Source organism: Mobula birostris, chromosome 22 (genome assembly GCF_030028105.1).
Source record: "Mobula birostris isolate sMobBir1 chromosome 22, sMobBir1.hap1, whole genome shotgun sequence".
Taxonomy (NCBI): domain Eukaryota; kingdom Metazoa; phylum Chordata; class Chondrichthyes; order Myliobatiformes; family Myliobatidae; genus Mobula; species Mobula birostris.
In genome coordinates, this window is record NC_092391.1 from 22,650,322 (window position 1) to 22,675,168 (window position 24,847).

The following is a 24,847-nucleotide window of genomic DNA, read 5'->3' on the forward strand; positions in this document are numbered from 1 at the left end:
GCCAAGAGCTGGACAGGTGATAGGCAAAAGGGGATACGAGAGGGTCATGGGACAGGAGGTCCAGGAAGAAAGACAAGGGGGGGGGGGACCCAGAGGATGGGCAAGAGGTATATTCAGAGGGACAGAGGGAGAAAAAGGAGAGTGAGAGAAAGAATGTGTGCATAAAAATGAGTAACAGATGGGGTACGAGGGGGAAGTGGGGCCTTAGCGGAAGTTAGAGAAGTCGATGTTCATGCCATCAGGTTGGAGGCTACCCAGACGGAATATAAGGTGTTGTTCCTCCAACCTGAGTGTGGCTTCATCCTTACAGTAGAGGAGGCCGTGGATGGACATGTCAGAATGGGAATGGGATGTGGAATTAAAATGTGTGGCCACTGGGAGAACCTGCTTTCTCTGGCGGACAGAGCGTAGATGTTCAGCAAAGCGGTCTCCCAGTCTGCGTCGGGTCTCGCCAATATATAAAAGGCCACATCGGGAGCACCGGATGCAGTATATCACCCCAGTCGACTCACAGGTGAAGTGTTGCCTCACCTGGAAGGACTACCCCATCTGTTACTCATTTTTATGCACACATTCTTTCTCTCACTCTCCTTTTTCTCCCTCTGTCCCTCTGAATATACCTCTTGCCCATCCTCTGGGTCCCCCCCCCTGTCTTTCTTCCCGGACCTCCTGTCCCATGATCCTCTCGTATCCCCTTTTGCCTATCACCTGTCCAGCTCTTGGCTCCATCCCTCTCCCTCCTGTCTTCTCCTATCATTTTGGATCTCCCCCTCCCCCTCCAACTTTCAAATCCCTTACTCACTCTTCCTTCAGTTAGTCCTGACGAAGGGCTCGGCCTGAAACGTTGACTGCACCTCTTCCTAGAGATGCTGCCTGGCCTGCTGCGTTCACCAGCAACTTTGATGTGTGTTGTTGTGTATGTGGCCTGTTTACACAACTGTGTTATTAATAAAAATGTGGGAGAGGGGAGCTAAGTTTCATGGTTCTTTACTGGCAGAATCCGAACTTGGCACTCACATACAGATCAATACGTGCCTAATAGCACATGCAATGACATGTTACTAAAACATAAAGTAGTCCCTTATTATAATGTATGCTATACGGTACAGGGGGTATCATGGAAAATGGGATTAGTTTAAATAGTCAAGAAGGTCTGCATGGATGTGATGGGCTGTGAAGTCCATTTCCACAATGTACATCTTTATGACTCTGACTTCTGTAGAGGTTGGAACGTTTTGCTAGAAAAGAGTGTGAAGAAGTGGTGCACAGCCAATTAAAAATATCTACAAATATTGGTAAGTTTTTGTAGTATGATGTTAGAGCCTCTGTAATCAGTGACTAGGCAATGAGTGTGTAGATACTTGACTCATTTCAAAATTACTTTGCACCCACGTGATTCCAGGCAATGTTGATTATTGGGGATAAGCTGAAATTGCATGTTTTTTCATGTTGAGTTGGAAAGTTCTTTAACTAACATTTTATAAATGTGTTTGTCCACAGACTGGAAGTTGTACACTACACTCCCTGCATCTCAGGTGAGAAGTCAGAGATGATAAGGGGGAACAAATCACTGGTAGATCTCTCCCTGTTCATTGTTGACCCAGTCCATAAATGTGGAATTTGAGTAGAAGGTGTTATTCAATATATGCACTTTCTAGTTAACATCCTAATGGTATTTGTGATAGTGTGATCTAATTGTGGGGTGTATGGGGTGTCCAGGGTGGAGTAGCACCTCTGGTGAAGGGGCCTGTCTTGTCCATTCCAGGGAAGCTCATTCACCTTTGGTCCCCACCGGGCACTCAGCTCTCACCTCTGGCTCCAAGTAGCTGTTTGCATGTGACAGCAGCTACATCCTGCTACGCCACTTCGACAGGTGGGCTAAACCAGGTGAGGGTAGTTGGCGGTCTCATTCCCCGGTGAGATAAGGATATGCCTGTCTTGGCATGTGAAGTCAGCTCTGGTGGACTGGGCGAATGAGATCCAACTACCAGGAAGGCAACATTCCATGGAGAGCAAACGGCATGACAAGGCACGGAAGACTTTATGGGTCGTCCACTGCAACCAAGGAAGACCCTAATTTGTGACACTTGTTTGCAGCACTGGTTCCAGATCTCCGAGGTCAAGAAGATGGAACTGCCTCAGTGCAACAGCCTTTCCACTTATAAACTCTCCCACACAAGTTTCCTGTCATTGTTGGACATGATGGACTACCAACAGATCTAATTGTAGAAGAATATGATGCGTGTCAAATTATGAAATATCAAATGGTATGGGATGTTTACATACTTGAAGAGATAGTCATTCCGGGGAAGGACACTCAGAAATAGACAACTTTTCCCCGGCAGCAATTTTAAGATCTTTTTGTGGGAGTCGTCACTCTTTTTACTTGTATCAATAACGTTACAATACGATTTTGTAAGTTACTGCTTTTGTGAAGCATATTCTAAGTTGAATTTACTGCTAGCGTGATTAGAGAAACCTCTAAACAATCCCTGAAGAAGGCATTTAATCCTCAGGGCATTGAGCAGTACTTGGAAGTAGTTGACAACAATGTCAGTATGAATTAAAATAGTGACAGAGGGATTAATATTGCATTGAGTGAAGACTTCAAGTGTTTCAGTTGTTTCATGTACAAAAAATAAATTTCTTCCCTTTAATATTAGCAAAAGTTTTAATCTCCCCACTTTACATCTGTACCAATAATTACCTTACAAGAAAATATTCTTATAAGAGGAATCTTAATCAGATGTAGTGAGAGGTAGAATCACAATAGTCAAATGATGGTTTTTTATTGTATCAATGGCAGTTTTACAGCTAGGAAGCTTTGCTAGCCACTTTGTAGTCTGCTTTGCAGAACACCTTCTTGATTTTTAGCTTTGCAGAAGATAAAGATGAGTTACGAAAAGTTAGCTCATGGAATGTAAAGATCATAACAAAAGTTATCTCGCAGGGAAGTAGTAGAAAGTAGGCTCATGGAATGTAAGGATCAAAAGCTGCACATACCAGAAGCCTGAGATTAAAAAAACACAATTCAGGAAACGATCAGTGCAGAAAGAAACAATTAATATTTAAGGTTCGAATCATTTCATCAGAATCCATGAGTCCCAGTATTGAAATGGAAAAAGAGGTGAATTGTTAGTTTTTCATGCTGGATACTGGACAGTGGTATTTTGCAGGCCGTACTGACCAACTACCTTTCTAACCACAGACAAGAGAAAATCTGCAGGTGCTAGAATTCTGAGCAACACACACAAAATGCTGGAGGAACTCAGCAGGCCTGGCAGCATCTATAGAAAAAAGTATAGTCAACGTTTCAGGCGGAGATCCTTCGGTAGGACAGGAGAGAAAAAAAGTTGAAGAGTAGATTTAAAAGGTGAGAGGAGGTGAGAGAGAACCACGAGGTGATAGGTGAAACCTGGAGGGGGAGGGATGAAGTAAAGAGCTGGGAAGTTGATTGGTGAGATGAGGTGAGAGAGAGAAAAGGGGATGGGGAATGGAGAAGTGGGGAGGCTTGGGGGTCATTACTGGAAGTTTGAGAAATCAATGTTCATGCCATCATTTGTCCCTCCCCTCTGATCTCCCTCCTGACACTTATCCTTGTAAGCGGACAAGTGTTACACCTGCCCCTACACCTCCTCCCTCACTACCATCCGGGGTCCTAAACAGTCCTTCCAGGTGAGGTTACACTTCACTTGTGAGTCTGCTTGGGATATTTACTGTGTTCGGTGCTCCCGGTGTGGCTTCCTGTACATCAGTGAGACCCAGCATGGATCGGGAGACCACTTCACCGAGTGTCCCACCATCCCAGTGGACACCCATTTTAATTCCCCTTCCCAATTCCATTCCGATATGTCCATTCATGGCCTCCTCCTCTGTTGTGTTGAGGCCACACTTAGGTTGGAGGAGCAACACCTTATATTCCGTATGGGCAGCCTCCCATCTGAAGGCATGAACACTGATTTCTTAAACTTCTGGTAATGCCCCCCAACACTCCTCTCCACTTCCCTTCCCCTTTTCCCTCTCTCACCTCATCTCACCAATCAACTTCCCAGCTCTTTACTTCATCCCTGCCCCTCCAGGTTTCACCTATCACCCGGTGGTTCTCTCCCCCCCTCCCCTGCCTCACTTTGTATCCACTACTCAGCTCTTTTTCTCCAGTCCTGCCAAAGGGTTTCAGCCCGAAATGTCGACTGTACTTTTTTCCATAGATGCTGCCTGGCCTGCTGAGTTCCTCCAGCATTTTGTGTGCGTTGTGTTACTTTTCTACTGTAGATTAATGACTTGAACGAGGATATACCAGGTACAATTTCCAAATTTGTACCAGACAGAAGGTTTAACTGTATGCTTAATGGGACAATGAAGACATGATTGGAAGGAAAAGGAGCTGATACATAAACATGTAAAGTGCTATGTTTTAATCAAATGAAGTTGGAGATCTGATATACTCCAAGTGACACAGTTTTTGAAAGACTTGCTGGTTGTTAAAGAAAGACTGAGTCGAGGGATGTTCAGTGAAACCCTCCCCCACTGCTCCCCCTCTGTGATATTCTGGCATCTTCCCCCTTCCTTCTTAGTCCTGAAGAAGGGTCTCAGCTTAAAACATTGACATCTATTAATTTAATATAGAAACATAGAAAACCTACAGCACAATACAGGCCCTTCGGCCCACAAAGTTGTGCCGAACATGTCCCTACCTTAGAAATTACTAGACTTACCCATAGCCCTCTATTTTTCTATGCTCCATGTACCTATCCAAAAGTCTCTTAAAAGACCCTATCATATCCACCTCCACCACTGTTGCTGGCAACCCACTCCACGCATTCACCACTCTCTGGGTAAAAAAACTTACCCCTAACATCTCCTCTGTACCTACTCCCCAGCAGCTTAAACCTGTGTCCTCTTGTGTTAGCAATTTCAGCCCTGGGAAAAAGCCTCTGACTATCTACACGATCAATGCCTCTCATCATCTTACACACCTCTATCAGGTCACCTCTCATTCTCCGTTGCTTCAAGGAGAAAAGGCCAAGTTCACTCAACCTGTTTTTATAAGTCATGCTCCCCAATCCAGGCAACATCCTTGTAAATCTCCTCTGCACCCTTTCTATGGCTTCCACATTCAATTTCTATAGATGCTGCCTGACCCTCTGAGTTCCTCCAGTGTTTTGCGTGTGTTTCTTTGAGTTGTATAAACTCCTGAAGGCAGCAGGGTTTATTGATAGTGAAGTTAATGAATGAAGGTCCATAAATAGAGATGGGGAATTCAAAAGCAATGAAATTAGGCCTCAACAAAAGAATTGTAGCAATCCCTGGTCATCCAACATCAGGATAGATTGAAGGTTCTAAAGAAGATGTTACAGATTTTTTTTAAATGTAAGTTTGGACCCTAAAGCTAAGGTTGTGACTCAAAATATTGTCCATGCCAGAACTGAGCAAAGAAAAACAAATTGCTGGAGGAACTCAATGGGTCAAGTAACATCTGTCCAGGCAAGGGGATTTTCGTGATTCGGTCTGTAACCCTGTGTCAGGGCTTAAGGAGATTGTCAGTGAAAAGAGGCAAAGAGGAGGAGAGAGGCAGGGGCTTAGCAGATGAAAGGTAGAACCAGGTGGAGTTGGGATAATTGGTTGATGCTGCCAGATGGGGGAAGGGAATGGGAAGGTAGGGACAGAGACTGGAAGTGATAAGTGGAACCAGATAAGGGAGTGGTGATGGACAGATGGAAGCAGATGGGGTGGGGGAGGCCGGTTGGGAAGGAGGGTTGTCTCTTTGGAGCAAATCAGGAAGAGAGGAGATTTGATGGGCGTGTACAAGATGAAGACTGATTTAGTGTAGGTAAATAGAGGAAGCTTTGAAGTTGCAGGATCATGGGGATAAATACAAGAAGTTAGGACAGACAGGATTGCTGTAACAAGAACCAACATAGTCTGCCGTTCTCCTGCCTCCTACAAATAAGGGAGTGATGATAGACAGATGGAACAGGGGTAGGGAGGAGGGTTGGGAAAAAGGGTTGTCTCCTGGAAACAAATCAAGTAGGGAGGACATTCAGTGATTAAGGTGAAAAATGCTTTTGTTTTAAGTTGGAAGATCTACACTTCTGCCATCCTCCATTTCCTATCGTTATCCGGACAATCCTAGGCACCCTATTTTCTTACTTCAAGATCATTGTACCAACTTGAACTGTCTCTGTTGCTATCAGGTGGAAGAAATTTTCCAGCTCTATTTAAAAGTAGCCTGGATGTGTTAAAATGAATCTGCACTCCCATTGGACCAAGTAGACAGTTATCTCACCAGCTCACTAGGAATTAAAATTCCTTTATTCTTTAATGAATCAGAATAATGTTATGTAATGTACTCATTTTGATTACATTTATATCCTTATTTATTTATTGAGATGCAGCACAGAATAAGCTAATCAGGGGACAATTTACAATGACCAATTAACCTATCAACCGGTATGTCTATGGACTGTGGGAGGAAGCTGGAGCACCACGGGGAGAATGTACAAATTCCTTACAGGCATCCTGTTAAGCACTTTAGATTTTTTACTGAGCTATGATTCCCTGCGTAAAACAAGACGAAGCTGGTCCGGCGACAGATGAGATCTAGTTTTGCTTCACTGATGTTTCTGCACGGTAGCGTAGAGTTTAGCGATTGCTTCACAGCACCTGCAACCGGGGTTCAATTCCTGTCGCCATCTGTCAGGAGTTTGTACGTTCTCCAGGTGCGCCTCCTCGAGGTGCTTGGGTTTCCCTCCACATTCCAAAGACCTACTGGTTAGTAGGTTAATTAGTCACATGGTGTGGGCACGTGGCCAAGTGGTTAAGGCATTGGACTGGTGACCTGTAGGTCGTGAGTTCGAGTCCCAGCCGAGGCAACGTGTTGTGTCCTTGAGCAAGGCACTTAATCACACATTGCTCTGCGACGACACTGCTGCCAAGCTCTATGGGTCCTAATGCCCTTCCCTTGGACAACATTGGTGTCGTGGAGAGGGGAGACTTGCAGCATGGGCAACTGCTGGTCTTCCATACAACCTTGCCCAGGCCTGCGCCCTGGAGAGTGAAGACTTTCCAGGCGCAGATCCATGGGCCCGCAAGACTAACGGATGCCTTTAGTCACATGGGTGAAATTGGGCACCACAGGCTCGTTGGCCCAGAAGAGCTTGTTACCGTGCTGTATCTCTAAATTAAAAAAAATAAATATCTCATTTGTTCTAATCTCTCTTTAGGCTTCCTTGCAAAATGAAATCCTCTTTGCATGATCATTTAACCTAATTTATCCCTTCCCCAGAAATACACAGACACATCTTCACCTTCTTCAACTTTTCCCCTTTCTTGCATATTTAATTATTTACAACCAAAGACTGGTTAATTTTTAATTGCTGCTTTCCGATTAACTTCATCCTTTTAAAGTCTTCTTAATGTCTGGCCGAGGCCCCTCTTCGTAAAAAGAACATGTGTTTTACAATATATGCACATTTGTGAAGCCAAGACACTAAGTCAGTTTATTTGCACAGAACTGAGGCTGCAAAGCGAACATTAAAAATAATTTGATTTACATTAAGACCACTGTTGTGATCATTGAAGTTGCAGTTTTCAGTTCTGTATAATGTTCTAACCACTGTTGTTTGAACCAATCTATTAATGGCACTGACGTAGTTCTGTTTTAAAGGCAATAGTGTGGATGAGCCAGGGCTCAGTTGCCAAAGTGTCCCATCTTGGACAGTACTGCACACGTTTCTGATTAATCTATTCTGGCAGATCAGTGGGTCTAAAATCAAATCCTCTTCATCAGCAAATTACCCTGCTGCTGATAGTTATCCACAGTGATTTATCCGTATGTTTTGATGCATTGCTCTTGCCAAAGCAAATTTCCAGGACAAATCTAAACCTTTCAGATTTATTGTCAATACCACCTTTGTACTTTTCACCTAGTCTTTTAAATCAAAAGCTCCCAATATAATTGTGATGCTTTAGCTGACGTGGATTATTTGATTTTCCTAAATTGCATTTAGTTGAACTTTTTTATTAAACTGAAAAATAAGTGCCCTTAAGCACATGGTTCCCATGGGATGACTATTCTCTCCCCTAGCTAAAATGTCAGACATTATTTCCTGAGGAAACTTATCTGAATTAACTCCTAAATCTCTTTACATTACCCGATTAGTTGAATACCTTGCAATTGCCTGTTCAGAATTCTACAATTCTGAGGCAATTATTGTTAACAAATAATTTCAGAATCTTGTTTTCTGCTTTGTAGTTATCACATATCCGTCAATCATCACTACTTAACTATTTACCCTAATTCTTAGGGTAATTATGATAGGGCACTATTTTATTTATTATGAATACAAAAACAGATTTATTATGCATATGGATTCACTTTCGCATTCTCCAGATCACTCTACGTACATCATATGAATCAAAACAAGTTATTATATGTGTAACACACACAAAATGCTGGAGGAACTCAGCAGGCCAGGCAGCATCAATGGAAAAGACTACAGTCGACATTTCGGGTTGAGACCCTTCAGCAGGACTGGAAAAAATGAGGAGTCAGAGTTAAGATGTCAGGGGAGGGGAGGGAGATGCACGAGGTGATGGTGAAACCAGGAGGAGGAGGGGTAAAGTAAAGAGCTGGGAAGTTGATTAGTGAAAGAGATACAGGCCTAGAGAAGTGGGAATCTAACAAGAGAGGACAAAAAGCTATGGAAGAAAGAAAAGGGGGAGGAGCGCCAGAGGGAGGCGATTGTCAGACAAGGAGATAAGATGAGAGAGAGAAAAGAGTATGGGGAATGGTGAAGGGGGGGGGGGGGGGCATTACTTTAAGTTCCCGAAATCGATGTTCATGCCATCCGGTTGGAGGCTACCCAAATGGAATATAAGGTATTGCTCGTCCAACCTAAATGTGGTCTCATCACGACAGTAGAGGAGGCCATGGATGGACATATCAGAATAGGAAGCGGAATTAAAATGAGTGGCCACTGGGAGATCCCTCTTTTTCTAGCAGACGGAGCGTAGGTGCTCGGCAAAGTGATCTCCCAATCTACGTTGGGTCTCACCGATATACAGGAGGCCTCATCGGTAGCACCAGTCACAGTATACGACCCCAACCTGGAACGGTAGTGAGGGAAGAGTAGGTGCAGGTGCAGGTTCCACTTGCAAGGATAAGTCTTCTTTTGTTTTAATGGGTTCTATTTGGTTTCTTGCTTTGTGGCTGCCTGTCTGTCTGTCTGTCTGTCTCTGTCGAGGTACCATATCCCATGCGGACTTTGGTGACCATGGTTTTCCATATAGATCTATCCTTCGTTTTTTGGATGGCTTCCATTTCCTCGATGTGTAGCCACCTGGCTATGCTTTTGATGTACATTAGCTGAGGTCTTCCTCTAGGTTTGCTCCCCTCAATCTTTCCAGAGAGTATGAGATTTTCTAGTTCATCTTTCCGCATGATATGTCCTAGAAATCTGAGTTGTCTTTCTCTTATTGTTGGTATGAGTGATCAAAGACCAATTTGTCTGTAAGCAGACAAATCTCAAGGTTTGTATAATTTATACATCGATAATAAACCTACTTTGAATTTTGAACTTTAATGCTTGTAGCGAGATGCTATGTTGTAAGTAAACTGTAATAAAAGTAAGCAACGTAATTATGTAAAAGCATTGTAGTTTTTGGAAATTGAGGGGTGATTGATAAGTTCGTGGCCTAAGGTAAAAGGAGTCAATTTTAGAAAACCTAGCACATTTATTTTTCAACATAGTCCCCTCCTACATTTACACACTTAGTCCAGCGGTCGTGGAGCATATGGATCTTGGACCTCCAGAAAGTGTCCACAGCAGGGGTGATTGATAAGTTTGTGGCCTAAGGTAGAAGGAAATGAGTTATATTGCTACACTTTCAGTACGCTGGATGAACTCAGCAGGTCGGACAGCATCAGTTAGAAACGATGAGCTGACGTTTCGGGCTGGAACCCTTCGTCAGGACTGAAGAATGAAAGATGGGGAAGGATTTGGAGAATGCTGTAGTGTCAGTTGAAAGACCAGTAATTTGAAAGACAAAGGGGTGGGGGAGGGGAAGCACTGACATCATAGCCCTGAAAACAATGAGTGGTAGAAGAAGGAGGTGGAACCATGACGCAGCTGGGGGAGGGGATAGAGGAAGTATGTGAGATGTTGGGCCTTAAGCTCAATATCTGCAAGACAAAATACCTTATATTACCAACCAATAATGGCCAAGAAATGTGAGGAATAATTATCATTAGAAGTGTCTCCTTAGGGAGGCAAAAATACTCATAGGTGCAAGTGGAACAAAACCCAGTTTGACACCCTGGTGTCGTACTAAGTGAGTCAGAGATTCCTTACTTAGGATAGGACGTTAAAATGTTTATTTTTATTTTTTATTTTATTTTATTCAGAGATACAGCGTGGAACAGGCTCTTCCGGCCCAATAAGCCACACTGCCCAGCAACCCAGCTGTTCAACACTAGCATAACCATAGGAATGGCGAAGCAGTACGCCTTTGGACTGTGGGACGAAACTGGAGCACCCGGAGGAAACCCACGCTTTCACGTAGGATTTATGAACACCTTACAGATGGCGCTGTAAGTATATATGATCCCATCTGTTCTCCAAAAAGTGGACATTGAAGACCCAGTGGCGTCTTTAGCAACAAGAGAGAAGGGTGGGGGGGGGTGAAAGGGGGTTAAATCCCACCAAAGGGGAGCGTTCCTAAAACAGGAAAACTCATTGTTTGTAAACACAAAATATTCTGCAGATGCTGGGGTCAAAGCAACATTCACAACACGCTGGAGGAACTCAGGAAACGATCAGTCGACGTTTCGGGCCGGAGCCCTTCGTCAGGACTGAAGAGGGAAGGGGCAGAGGCCCTATAAAGAAGGTGGGGGAGGGTGGGAAGGAGAAGGCTGGTAGGTTCCAGGTGAAAAACCAGTAAGGGGAAAGATAAAGGGGTGGGGAAAGAAGCAAGGAGGGGATAGTCAGGAAAGGTGAAGAAGGAATGGGGGAAAGCACAATGAGTAGTAGAAGGAGGTGGAACCATAAGGGAGGTGATAGGCAGCTGAGGGAGGGGGAAGAGTGAAACTGGGATAGGGGAAGGAAGGGGGAGGGAATTACCGGAAGTTGGAGAATTCTATGTTCATATCAAGGAGCTGGAGTCTACCTAGACGGTATATGAGGTGTTGCTCCTCCAATCTGAGTTTAGCCTCATCCTGGCAGTAGAGGAGGCCATGTATGGACATATCTGAATGGGAGTGGGAAGCAGAGTTGAAGTGGGTGGCTACCGGGAGATCCTGTCTGTTGTGGCGGACGGAGCGGAGGTGCTCGACGAAGCGGTCCCCCAATCTGCGTCAGGTTTCACCGATGTAGAGGAGGCCGCACCGGGAGCACCAGATGCAAAAGATGACCCCAACAGGCTCACAAGTGAAGTGTTGTCTCACCTGGAAGGACTGTTTGGGACCCTGAATGGTTGCAAGAGATGAGGTGTAGGGACAGGTGTAGCACTTATGCTTACAGGGATATGTGCTGGGTGGGAGATCAGTGGGGAGGGACGTGCAGGTAAGGGAGTCGCGGAGGGACTGATCCCTGTGGAAAGTGGAGAGGGAAAGATGTGCTTAGTGGTGGGGTCCTGTTGAAGGTGGTGGAAGTTGCAGAGGATAATGTGCTGGATCCGGAGGGTGGTGGGGTGGTAAGTGAGGACAAGGGGAATTCTGTCCCTGTTGTAGTTGCGGGAGGATGGAGTGAGGGCCGAAGTGCGGGAAATGGAGGAGATGCGGGTGAGGGCATCATTGATGACAGCAGAAGGGAAACCACAATCCTTAAAGAAAGAGGACATTTGAGATGTCCTGGAATGAAAAGCCTCATCCTCAGAGCAGATGCAGCTGAGAAGGAGGAACTGGGAATAGGGAATAGCATTTTTGCATCTAGTGGGGTGGGAAGAGGTATAGTCGAGGTAGTTATGAGAGTCAGTGGGCTTGTAGGAGATGTCAGTGGACAGTCTGTCTCCAGAGATGGAGACCGAGACATCGAGAATGGGGAGAGAAGTGTCTGAGATAGAGCAAGTGAATTTGGTGGCTGGGTGGAAGTTTGAAGTAAAGTCGATGAAATTGACGAGCTCAGCATGGGTGCAGGAAGCAGCACCAATGTAGTCGTCAATGTATATTGTCGTCAATGAGTTATATAGCTCTCATTACATGCACATGCTGGTCAACTCTTTGAGTTATTATGCAGAAAGTTTGAAGTTAATAACTCATCTCCTTCTACCTTAGGCCATGAACTTATCAATCACCTTTGATGAGTTATTAACTGATGAGCTATTAACTCTCCCTCCCTTCCTCTATCCCTATTTCACTCTGCCCCCTCCCCCAGCTGCCTATCACCTCCCTCATGGTTCCACCTCCTTCTACTACCCATTGTGTTTTCCCCTATTCTTTCTTCACCTTTCCTGCCTATCACCTCCCTGCTTCCCCTCCTCCACCCCTTTGTCTTTCCCCTTACTGGTTTCTCACCTGTAACCTACCAGCCTTCTCCTTCCCACCCTCCCCCCGCCTTGTTTACAGGGCCTCTGTCCCTTCCCTCTACAGTCCTGACGAAGGGTTCCGGCCTGAAACGTCGACTCATCGTTTCCACAGATGCTGCCCGACCTGCTGAGTTCCTCCAGTGTGTTGTGAGTGTTGCTTTGATCCAGCATCTGCAGATTATTTTGTGCTGATATTTTTTGTAACTATTTGTGTTGTGTGTGACAGTATGTATTGTGTCTTGCACCTTGGTCTCAGAGGAATGTAGTTTTGTCTAGCTGTGTACATGCCTATGGTTGAATGACAATTAAACTTGAACCTGAAGGCAATGTAGTATCTACACCGAGACCACCACACTTAAAAACAGTTACTCTCCCCACGCCCCTGCCAAGCTATCCGCTGATCAACACCTCCACCCATTAATCCACCTCACCACCACTATTTTATCATTTCTTGTCAGTCACCTTATGTACAGACACTCTTGTACCTAGTGTCGCATTGCATACATAAATTCAGATTATGTATAGAGGCTAATCTTATATATAGAAGAATTTATATTTATTGTGTTTTTATTGTGTTCTTTATTTTTTTAGGGTTACAATCACTTTGTTTTCTTTACACTTGCGACCTGACAAATGACAATAAACAATCTTGAATCTTGAACTAATTTATTCAGTGCATCGATCTCCGAGCTTCCTTTAGGGAGTCTCAGTAAAAATTGTGAGAGAAATGGGAGGTAGGGGGAGGGAAAGAAAAGTTTTTAATGCTACATGGACAAAGTTGGCACAAAAACTGACCTCTGTCCCTCTCACTATACCCCTTGCCCATCCTCTAGGCTTTCCCCCCCTCCCCCTTTTCTTTCTCCCTGGGCCTCCTGTCCCATGATCCTTTCTTATCCCTTTTGCCTATCACCTGTCCAGCTCTTGGCTCCATCCCTCCCCATCCTGTCTTCCCCTATCATTTTGGATCTCCCCCTCCCCTTCCCATTTTCAAATCCCTTACTCACTCATCCTTCAGTTAGTCCTGACGAAGGGTCTCGCCCCGAAACGTCGACTGTACCTCTTCCTATAGATGCTGCCTGGCCTGCTGTGTTCACCAGCAACTTTTATGTGTGTTACAAAAACTGAGGAATCTCTCTGAAGTCAAGAAATATGAGAATTTCTCTGTCGGGCAGATTCACTGGGCTCTCCTCTTTTCCTTTGGTACCAGAGTACTCCTTGCTGTCTAAGACGAGGATCTACACTACTAACTTCTATGTTCAATCATGTTGAAGGCAATGTGCCACATGTCCCTCTCTTACTTGCATACATGGCCTTGAAATCCTTTCTCTGAGAGAATAATATGAATATTTCTTATATTGGCTATCCCATGTAATCGAAGGTACAGCCTTTGGGCACCATGCTTTAGGTAATGTATTCAGTCCTGGTGCAGATGAAGTTGAGAGGCAGAAGCAACAAACAGGACCTCAACCATCTTTCCACCCACCCCCCCCCCCGAGGAGCAGGCCTGGAAGCCAATGGGGGGCGGGGGGAGAATGTTGGGAAATCGGGAAATCGCGTATTTCGAAGTACAGATAGGCAACTGACTCTTTCCACTGCGTGATAAATTAGATGAATCTCCCCACAACTATACTTGCCACATGCACTCTGCATTCATCATCCTTCTTGTTACAAGGGAGATCACCTGCGGTTATTTGAAATAATCCAGCACCATAAAGGTTAAGTGTAACTGCCTAGCTGTTCTATCGATCCTGCAAACAGGGTGATATAGTTAATAGTTCTCATACAGTTTGTAAGCAGAGTAATATAGCTAACAGTTCTCATGCAGTTTGTGAAGGACCTCCAACGTTTCCCCTTTGGTAAGGAATATTCTGGTTCTCATCTCTGGAATTATGTGCAACAACAAACTCACACTCGGTGAGGAACTGACTATGAACTTCAGGAAGGGAAAGTCAGGAGAATGTAGATGATCTTCATCGAGGGTCAGTGGTGGAAAGGGTGAGCAGTTTCACGTTCCTGGGAGTCAGTATCTCAGAGGATCGATCTTGGGTCCACCATACAGATGCACTCATGTCAGCAGCTATACTTCATTAAGAGCTTGGGGAGATTTGGTGTGTCACCAATAACCCTAGCAAACTGATGTTCTGTACAGAGCATTCTGATTGGATGCTTCTTCGCCTGGTATAGATGCGTCTGTGCATAGGATAGAAAGAGGTTTCAGTGTGTTGTAAACTCAGCCAACTTATTATGGGCACAAGTCTCTCCACCAATGATGACATCTTCAAAAGTCAGTATCTTAAGGAGCTGTCATTAACGACTCTCACCGTGCCCTCTTCTCATTTTCTCATCCTGACTGGCTGTATCACTGCCTGGTACGGGAACAGCACCAACCTTGATCGCTGGGCACTGCAGAGAGAGGTACAGACTGACCAGCGCATCTGTGGATGTGAACGTCCCTCCATTGAGGACATTTACAGCAGCAGGTGCAGAAAGAAGGCCTGGAAGATCATTGGGGACACCAGTCACCCCAACCATAAACTATTTCAGCTGCTTCCATCTGGCAAACAGTATCGCAACATTAAAAGCCAGGACCAACAGGCTACAGGACAGCTTCTTTCTACAAGCCATTAGACTTGTAAATTCACATGTCTGTACATTGCAACAGAGTCATAACGCAAATATTTTTTCTCCTTCACACTGTGGGACAGACGCAAGATTTAAATAAATTCAATTTAATTTCTATCAGCAGGGTAGAAGTACAGGAGCCTGAAGACACACACTCAACATTTTAGGAACAGCTACTTTCCCTCTGCCATCAGATTTTTCAATGCCCCATGAACCCATGAAGGCTTTCTCACCACTCCTCTTTTATTTATTTATTATTGTTGCAACTTTTGGTAATTTGTTCCTAGCCTAATCACAGGACAATTTTTGCAATGACCAATTAACCTAGCAACCAGTACATCTCTGGACTGTGGGAGGAAACTGGAGCGTTAGGAGGAACCCCACGTGGTCACGAGGAGAACATACAAACTCCTTCTAGGCAGCGGTGGGAATTGAACCTGGGTCGCCGGTACTGTAAAGCGTTGTGCTAACCACTACACTACCATGCCACCCCTTCCTTGGTTGAGCTTGAAATTTCTCATTAGTAATTCTTTCCCCAGTCATAAAGCATAATTTATTCTATAACTTAAAAAAATTAAATATGAAGTCAAATTTTTCAAGGGATAGAAACTAGGTATAATATTTGTGAAGTTTGTGATGGCTGCACAGAACTCAATGATGGTTGGAGCACAAACTCTCTGCTAATAGGTGCGCCCTTTATTGGGAAATAAATATGTGATGTTTAAAAAGTCTTCTGTGTTTGAGACGTGTTTGAGTTTCAACAGGAAATGGAGAGCAGGGATATCAGTGCAACTTTTCAGAAATATTAATGAAGGTTCCATAATGGTTTCATTCAGGTTGGGGAGATGAAAATACCAGCTCTTCTGGGAACTTAGTTTAGCTCCAGGCTACTGAACCCTGGAGCTGTTGCTTGTGTCTGAGTTATTTCCAAGTTTTTCTCTCTGGGGTGCCTGAGTTGGACACAGAATTAAAAGCATATACCTATGTATACTATATGATAATAAGAGATCACAGTTTAAAAGTTTATTGGCCAAACACAGGATTAACAACACAACTACCTGCATTTGGTTTGTAATAATGACAATTTGTGAAAATAATAGTCAAACAGTAAAATTGGTATAAGAGAGCACTTGTCAAAACTTTCTTAACTGGATCTTTGAATATGTGTGTGTGAGACTGCATTCAGATAGACAAGGTCTCTTTATCCTTTGAACTTGATAAAAATCCAAAGAGAAGTGCTTCCAGTATTGCTAAGTTTCCAATAAACTCTGTAACACCTAATCCAGAAATTTATTGTATGCCTTCTCATCTTTTCTAGGATTGCTACTTTTTTTAATCTTGCTTACCTTGTTTGTCTTTGTTGCCCTCTATCTCTCGCTCTCTATCTCTCTCACTCGCTCTCACTCTCTCTCGCTCTGTCTCTTGCTCTCACTGTCTCACCCTCTCGCTGTCTCTCACTCTCTCTCTCACTCTCTCTCCTGCTCTGTCTCTCTCACTCTCACTCTCACGCTCTCGCTTTCGCTCTCATTCTCGCTCTCGCTCTCACTCGCTCTCTCGCTCTCACTCTCTCTCACTCTCTCACTGTCTCTCCCTCTCTCACTCTCTCTCCCTCTCTCTCTCATGCCCTCTCTCTCACTCACGGCCCCTCTTTCTCGTGCACCTCTCTCTCTCTCTCTCTCTCATGCCCTCGTGCCCCCCATCTCCATCTCCATCTCCAGTGCCCCTTCTCTCTCTGTCATGCCCCTCTCTCTCCCTCTCACGACCTCTCTCTCTCTCGCACCCCCAGTCTCTCCTTCTCACCTCCCCTTCTCCCTCTCGCACTCTCAAAATAGACATTCGTAGATTTTATGATGCATTAGGTAAATCTGCATACCATTTGAAGTCTATCAATATTTTAATCTATCTATACTTAAAATCATAATCATCGTGTCTATTGAGATTTCAGTTCACATGTACTCATGGAATGGCATTTATTATGCCTTTCTTGATTTGGATTGTTATTTCATTTCTAATTTCTGGATGTCACTGCTTACTGTGGGTTCACAGCTGTTGCTGATTACTTGTTACCGCGTTGTTAGGCAATCAGGGCAGCCATTTTATATTGTTTGTACATTTCATTTAGTAATTAGAAGCGCTTGTTCGAAGTTGAAGGAATTCAGTCTTTCGTTAGAATGCTGAGAAGTACTGTCTTTTTACAGCAGCTCCTTTCATACTGTAATACGTTGGTAAATACAACTGCGCCAAGACAGTGGTTATCTATCTGTCTAGCTTGAGAAAACTGGGAAACTCTTGAACCAGGGCAGAACAGCATTAGTTGCACAACTTTTGAGTGAAATCATACCACATTCCCTGCACGCAAAGAAAGTGGTACTTTTAAAAATTACTTTAAACATGACAATTTGCAGATGCTGGAAATCCTAGCAACACACACAAAATGCTGGAGGAACTCAGCAGGCCAAGCAGCATCTATGGAAAAGAGTACAGGAGACGTTTCAGGCCGAGACCCCTCGGCAGGACTGGAGAAAAAAAAGATGAGGAGTAGAGTTAAAAGGTGAGGGGAGGGGAGGGTGAAACACAAGGTGATAGTTGAAATGGGAGGGGGAGGGGTGAAGTAAAGAGCTGGAAAGTTGTTTGATGAAAGAGTTACAGGCTGGAGAAGGGGGAATAGAATAGGAGAGGACAGAAGGCCATGAAAGAAAGAAAAAGGGGGAGGAGCAACAGGAGGAGGCGATGGATGGGCAAAAAGATAAAGTTGAGAGAGGGAAAAGGGGATGGGGAATGGTGAAGGGGGGCATTACTGGAAGTTCAAGAAATCGATGTTTATGCCATCAAGTTGGAGACTACCTCCAGACAGAACATAAGGTATTGCTCCTCCAACCAGAGTGCGGCCTCATCATGACAGTGTAGGACATATGAATAGGAATGGGAAGTGGAATTAAAATGAGTGGCCACTGGGAGATCCTTCTTCTGGTGGACTTTCAAAACATCGACTGTACTCTTTTCCATAGATGCTGCCTGGCCTGCTGAGTTCCACCGGCATTTTGTGTGTGTTACTTTAAACATAGTGTTTTAACAAACACATCTTATTTGTTTGTATGTGAAATTTTGTAACAAGAAATTAACATGTTTCATGCCAATAAGCCCAAGTATAAGCCAAAGAATTGAACCTACCCTTTTCAATCGAAGGCAGGGCAAATGCACTTTCTGCCACCTGACAGATAAGTACCGACTCGAGTGTAATTTCTAGCACGAGCAATGTTGGGTCTCTTGTATATAATCAGACAGTATCAGGAATGGTAAGAGTGAGCGTAGGTGGTGCGAAGATCTATCAGGAGGCTCTCATTCTGAACTCTTTCACTGGATCTTCTGCCTTGTCTGTGTATGGAATAGAAAGGAAGCAGGGCCGTGCTGCTCATGTGACAACTCCCCTATTGCTGTCATGAAACTTCGGAAGTACTTTCGTTGCAGCGTCAGAGCTCGGTAGAATAAATGGACATGATTCACATGTAATTATTAAAAAGGACTGGTGCTGGCTAGACTAAATTTAAGATAAATGAAAACATTTCTTTATTCCGACCTAGACTTCATGATGAAGCCTTGTTTTGCAAGATACCACCAGGTTCAGGAATAACTATTTCCTGTCAACTATCAGGCTCTTGAACCAAAGGGGATAACTTCACATGCCCATCACGGAAATGTTCCCACAACCTATGGACTCTCTTTCAAGGAATCTTCATCAGATGTTCTTGATATTTATTTATTTATTTATTCTCTTTGTACTTGCACAGTCTGGTGTCTTTTGCACACTGGTCGTGTGGCCAGCTGCTGCCATTGTTCATTGATTCTATTATGGTTATCGAACTTATTCAGCATACCCGCAAGAAAGTGTATCTCAAGTTTGTATACAGTGACAAATATGTACTTTGGTAATAAATTTACTATGGACATTTGAACTTCAAAGCATGCAATCATAATGCTTGAAAGTGAACCAAAGTTCAATTCAAACAAAAAAAAAGTCCTTCACTATAGTAATGATGTGCTCAATTATCATTCTGGGCAGTGGATGGATATAATTATGCCAGGACATATCCCGGAAAACCACATTATTGCAGTGGTGTAGAACATTGACTTAATCTGCTCAATCCAAGTGTATACTGCCCATTGCTTGGAAATTACAGCAACTCATATGCTTCTAATATGTTTGGGTTTAGTTGTTCTCCGATCTCGGCTATCCAGTTGCAAGCATTTCGTCATTATACGAGGAGACATCATCAGTGCGCTGTTAATTTGTGGTGTGTCCTCCGAATGCTTGGCCTTATATACTTATCATTCAACATGCCACAAATTAACAGTGCTTCTCATATGGGGATGGAACATTTGCCAATGGATTGCCAAGATCAGAGAAAACTCAACCCAACCATCAACCACCCAAGCAGCACATTTTTCGAGTTGAATGCTGCTTCTAATATGCGTCTGATGTGCATGGACACATTTGCAGCATCATTTGTGTTGGCTATAATATTGGGTTACCTGCTAGTGCCCATGACGTTATCACTTTTTGGATTATGCAAAGTAGGAACACATCAGTCTTTGTTGACATTTTGATTGGATATAGTTACCTTTGAGCATGTCTTGTCAACAAGCTTGGTGCTTCCAGTTATTTCTTAAGTTAATTCCAAAAATTAGTTAATTGCAGGGAGAGTGATGTTCCAGGAAGTAATGACAAATTATTGGTCTGTGCTCCTGTGCATGTCTTTTTGTCTGGAAATGCAGCACAGTTGGGAGAATGAGTAGAAATTACTACAGCAAGACAACACACTGAAAAGGGCGAAGGGCTGGCAAGAGAAGCTTCTGTCGTCTGGAATCTTTAGAAAGTTATTCTCCCATTTAAACCCTGTAAGAAACCATGAATGAAGAACTCCTCATTCAGTTAGATCATCCTAGTCACAAAATCTAAATGCAGGGCAGGGCTCATGTCAAGTAATGATGGCCAATAACTTTGATGTTTCCTACTCTTTCATCATTGGAGTTGGAGGTATCTAAGAAAGGATGTGTTGGCACTAGAGAGGGTTCAAAGGAGGTTTGCGAAAATAACTCTGGGATTGAAAGGCTTGTCATATGAGGAGCATTTGATGGCTCAGTGCCTGTACTCACTGGAATTCAGAAGAATGTTGAAAGGCCTCGCCACGGTGGTTGTAGAGGGGATATTTCCTATGGTGGGGGAGTCTAAGACCAGGGGACATAGCCTCAGAAATGAGAGGCGTCCTTTTAGAATAAAGATGAGGGGGAGTTTCTTTAGCCAGAGAATGGTGAATCTGTGGAATTTGTTGCCACAGGTGGCTGTGGAGGCTGGGTCATTAAGTATATTTAGGGCAGAGGTTGATAGATTCTTGATTAGTCAGGGCATGAAGGGATGTGGGGAGAAGGCAGGAGATTGGGAGGGAAAATGGATCAGCCATGATGAAATGGCAGAGCAGACTTGATGGGCCAAATGGAGAAAGTTATCCTTGTTAAAGAGCAACAGGCAGAATAAACTTGCAGATTTGCAAGAACTTTCACTGGAATATGGCTATTATTGAGTGCACAGAATTCCATGGGGACATCACATGAAAACTCGGAGATTTACTATAACCGGAAGGGGTTCAAATCCATTGTTCAGCTACCATAGAACATTAGAAGCTAACCTGCACAATACAGAAAGTGACTGCATCTGAGCAATGTGTCAAATTGCATGGCAAGGTGCCTTAATCATATTGCAGGTTTTGGTGATTTTATAGGAGAAAGGCACAAGGGTAGGAGCAGTGGGGGTGATAGTAGTGGGGAGGGGAAGTTTGTAAAGGCTTTGGGGGATGAATAAGAAATAGTTGCAAAGGATGAGGTAGTAGGTTATAACTGGAAAGACCATGGAGAACAAGATGGCGCCTGGCTAGTGCATCCACTGCATGGCACTTGTCAGCTTGTATTTGGCTCCTCCACAACGGAAGAGACCACATTGTGTGCATGGAAGACTATACACTTGCCTGGAGGAAGTGCAAGTGAATCAGTACTTCACCTAGAAAGACTATTCAGGACCCCAGATGGCGAGAGGGGGCCTGATAAGAGAGCAGAGGTAGCATTTGCTGCAGTTGCCAGGAGTCAGAGAGCATTTCAGGAGTGCAGTGTTATGTGTTTTACTGAAAAGGGGCTGCACGAGGACATACCTGACCAAAACTTTTCCATGGAGGGCTTCCAGACTGTTCGGGCTGACCGGAAGTGCACTGAGAGCGGTAAGCGTAAAGGAGTTGGGGGCGTGCTGTTCTGGTTAGCAACGGATGGTGCGATCCTGGTCATATTACGATCGAGGAACGTGTTTGTAGACCGGATATTGAACTTTTTGCTGTTGGATTCCAGCCATATTCCACTGAGATACAACACTGGGCGCCATGGGACGTTGTTCCTGCCTGTGGCCATCGAACTTTGCAGCTCCTTTGAACTTTGGAGGGTCAGACACCCTGAGCCAATAGGCTGGTCCTGGACTTATTTCCATCTGGCATAGTTTGCATGTTGTTGTTTGATTGTTTGTGGGTTTTGTATTGCTATATTTATGCTCTATTCTTGGTTGGTGCAGCTGTAACGAAACTCAATTTCCCTCGGGATCAATAAATTATATCTATCTATCTTTCTATCTAGTTGCACGGTTCTGTGCTGGGACAAAGAATAGAAGATGGAAGAACAGTCGAGGGGATCGTAAAAGATATAATTGATTAATATTCCACTGACTACTTTGCCAGGGTGCTTGGGGTGTCCAGGGAGGGGTAGCATCTGTGATGAACGGGCATTGTTGTGCCCAGTCTGGGGCAGCTCACCCACCTTTGGTCCCTACCGAACACTCAGCTCTCACCTGTGCCTCCGACTAGCTATTTACCTGCAACAGCGGCCAACCACCCCCCCCACTCCCCCCCCCCCCCAGTACACGACCTGGATGGGCGGGCTAAACCAGGTGAGGGTAACCGGCAGGCCTCATACCCCAGGAGTTAGGGACATGCCTGTCCTCGCATGTGACGTCGGCTCCGGCGGACTGGGCGGATGAGAGCTACAGGGAGACCCAATGGCCAGAAAGGTGGTTCTGCAACACTCCGAGGAGAAGGAAGGGCACGACGAGGCAGAGTCGAAGCCATGGTCATCGGCTGCATCCAAGAAAGACTCCAGCTGTGACACTTGTCCAAAGTTAGAATCGGAATCAGGTTTAATATCACCTGCACATGTCATGAAATTTGTTGTTAAGCAGCAGCAGTATATAATAAAAATGATAATTTACAGTAAGAAGTTTATATATTTAAAAAAAGTTAAATTAAGTAAGTAGTGCAAAAAGAGGGAAAAGAGTAGTGAGGTAGTGTTCATGGTTTCAATGTCTATTCAGAAACCTGATGGTAGAGGGGAAGAAGTTGTTCCTGAATAGTTGAGTGTGTGCCTTCAGGCTCCTGTAGCTCCTTCCTTATAGTAACAGTGAGAAGAGGTTATGTCTTGGGTGATGGGAGGTCCTGAATGATAGATGGCGTCTTTTTGAGGCATCCCTCCTTGAAGATGTCCTGGATGCTGCAGAGACAAGTGAAGGAGCCGACTGAGTTTATGACTTTCTGCCGCTTATTTTGATCCTGTGCAGTGCTCCCTGCCCCATATACCAGACAGTGATGCAGTCAGTTAGAATGCTGTCTGCAGGACACCTGTGGAAATTTGCGAGTTTCTTTGCTGAGGCGCATAATCTCCTCAAACTCCTCAAGAAATATAGCCGCTGTCCTGCCTTCTTTGTAACTAGGGCCAGGATAGATCTTCAGAAATGTTGACACCCAGGAACTTGAAATTGCCTACCCTTTCCACTTCTGATCCCTTTCTGAGGACTGGTGTGTGTTCCCTCATCTTACCCTTTCTGAAGGCCACAATCAACTCTTTGGCCTTGCTGACATTGAGTACAAGGTTGTTGCTGTGACACCTCTCAGCTAGCTGGCATATCTCACTCCAGTACCTCTGGATCCGGACTTCCAAGGTTGAGGGAGTGGAATAGCTTTTCCACTTTGAAAACTCTTCTGCACAGGTTTTCTGTTGTTGTCAGGTATGACCGACAAACACCAGGCATTTGAATGGCCAAATACTCTACTTCCAACATATATCTGGACATTCAAGTTCATGAGATAGAAGGAAAGAAGTAATAATGTATCATCGAGATCACCTTCTCCTGAACATTGTACTGCAAGGCACTGCACAAGGTAATCCTTAAACCTATTAGCTCCCAGAGGCCCACGCTTTTATTTTTATTATCACTGACATATGCCATGAAACTTAATGTTTTGTGGCAGCAGTGCAATGCAAGACATAAAAATTACTATCTTGCAAATAAATCATGCAAAAGAGAAAGAACGAGGAAGTGTTCATGAATCGTTGAGGAACCTGATGGCGGAGGGGAAGAAGCTGTTCTTAAAACTTTGAATGAGAGTCTTCAGGCTGCTGTACCTCTTCACCGGTGGTAGCAATGAAAAGGGGATGTGTGATGGATGATGAAAATCCTTAATAATGGATGCCGTCTTCTCAAGGCTCTGCCTTTGGAAGATGCCCTTGAAGGTGGGGACGGTTGTGCCTGTGATGAAACGGGCTGTTTCTACAATCCTTTGTAGCTTCTTGTGATCCTCAACATTGGACTTTCCATACCAGGTGGTGATGCAACCGGTCAGAATGCTCTCCACTGTACATCTGCAGAGATTTGCTGGAGTATTTGGTGACCTGCCAATCCTCTTCGAAATCCCAATGAAATATAGCAGCTGGAGTGATTGCATCATTATGTTGGGCCTGGGATAGATCCTCAGCGAATTTGACGCCTTGCTGCCATGTTCACATCTTGCTGTCAACCCCTCTGCTATGGTCTGAGGCCTGCCGTCTGGAGCAGATGCTTGGCCCCTGTTCACTGTAACTCCGCTGGGTGGTATAATGAGGCAGTGTCTGCTTCCATAATTGACATCATTTGCTCCGTTAGGATACCCTTCCTACCTTGAGAGCAGAAGACTGTAGCACCAAAGTTCTGCACAGGATGCATGTAAGGGTTGAATGGTAATAAAAGGGCTTCTCTTTCACAGAAAATGATTTGCAAATGTTGAAGCTTTTTGCATCTGAGCCAGAGCCGAGATTGTGCAGTAAATACTAAGGACATAGAGAGTGTTAAAGAACTGAGCGACCTTCTACAGTTATAGGTACATACTTCCCAGAAGTGGTGACACAGGTAGACAGGGTGATAAAGGAGGTCTTTGGTACACTTACCTTTAGCAGTTGTGGCATTGAGATGGGATGCTATGTTGCAATTGCACTGCATTGTGCTCATTTCTGGTCACCCAGCTGTATGGAAACATAGAAACATAGAAAATAGGTGCAGGAGTAGGCCATTCAGCCCTTCGAGCCTGCACCGCCATTTATTATGATCATGGCTGATCATCCAACTCAGAACCCTGCACCAGCCTTCCCTGGAGAATGCCATTAAGCTGGAAAGGGCGCCAGGAAGATGCATGAGGGTGTTACTGTGATTGAAGAGCTTGAGTTAGAAGGGGAGGCTGGATTGGCTGGGATTTTTCTCCAGGGGTGTAGGAGGGTAAGGCTTGGCCTTACAGAAGTGTATAAAGTCATGAGGGGCAGAGATAAAATGGATGATTATAGCCTTTATCCCAGAGTAGTTAAGTACAAA

At 44.4% G+C, this 24,847-nt stretch overlaps 1 long non-coding RNA gene across 1 annotated transcript in view; it reads left to right on the plus strand.

Moving 5' to 3' along the window:
* The first annotated feature begins 970 nt into the window (after positions 1 to 970).
* The window catches only part of LOC140186197 (uncharacterized), a 28,708-nt gene continuing 4,831 nt past the window's right edge, over positions 971 to 24,847 (plus strand). Inside the window, exons 1-3 of the long non-coding RNA XR_011882808.1 lie at positions 971 to 1,295; positions 1,501 to 1,535; positions 10,406 to 10,591. This is a non-coding gene — a long non-coding RNA (uncharacterized lncRNA). The remainder of the gene's footprint in view (positions 1,296 to 1,500; positions 1,536 to 10,405; positions 10,592 to 24,847) is intronic.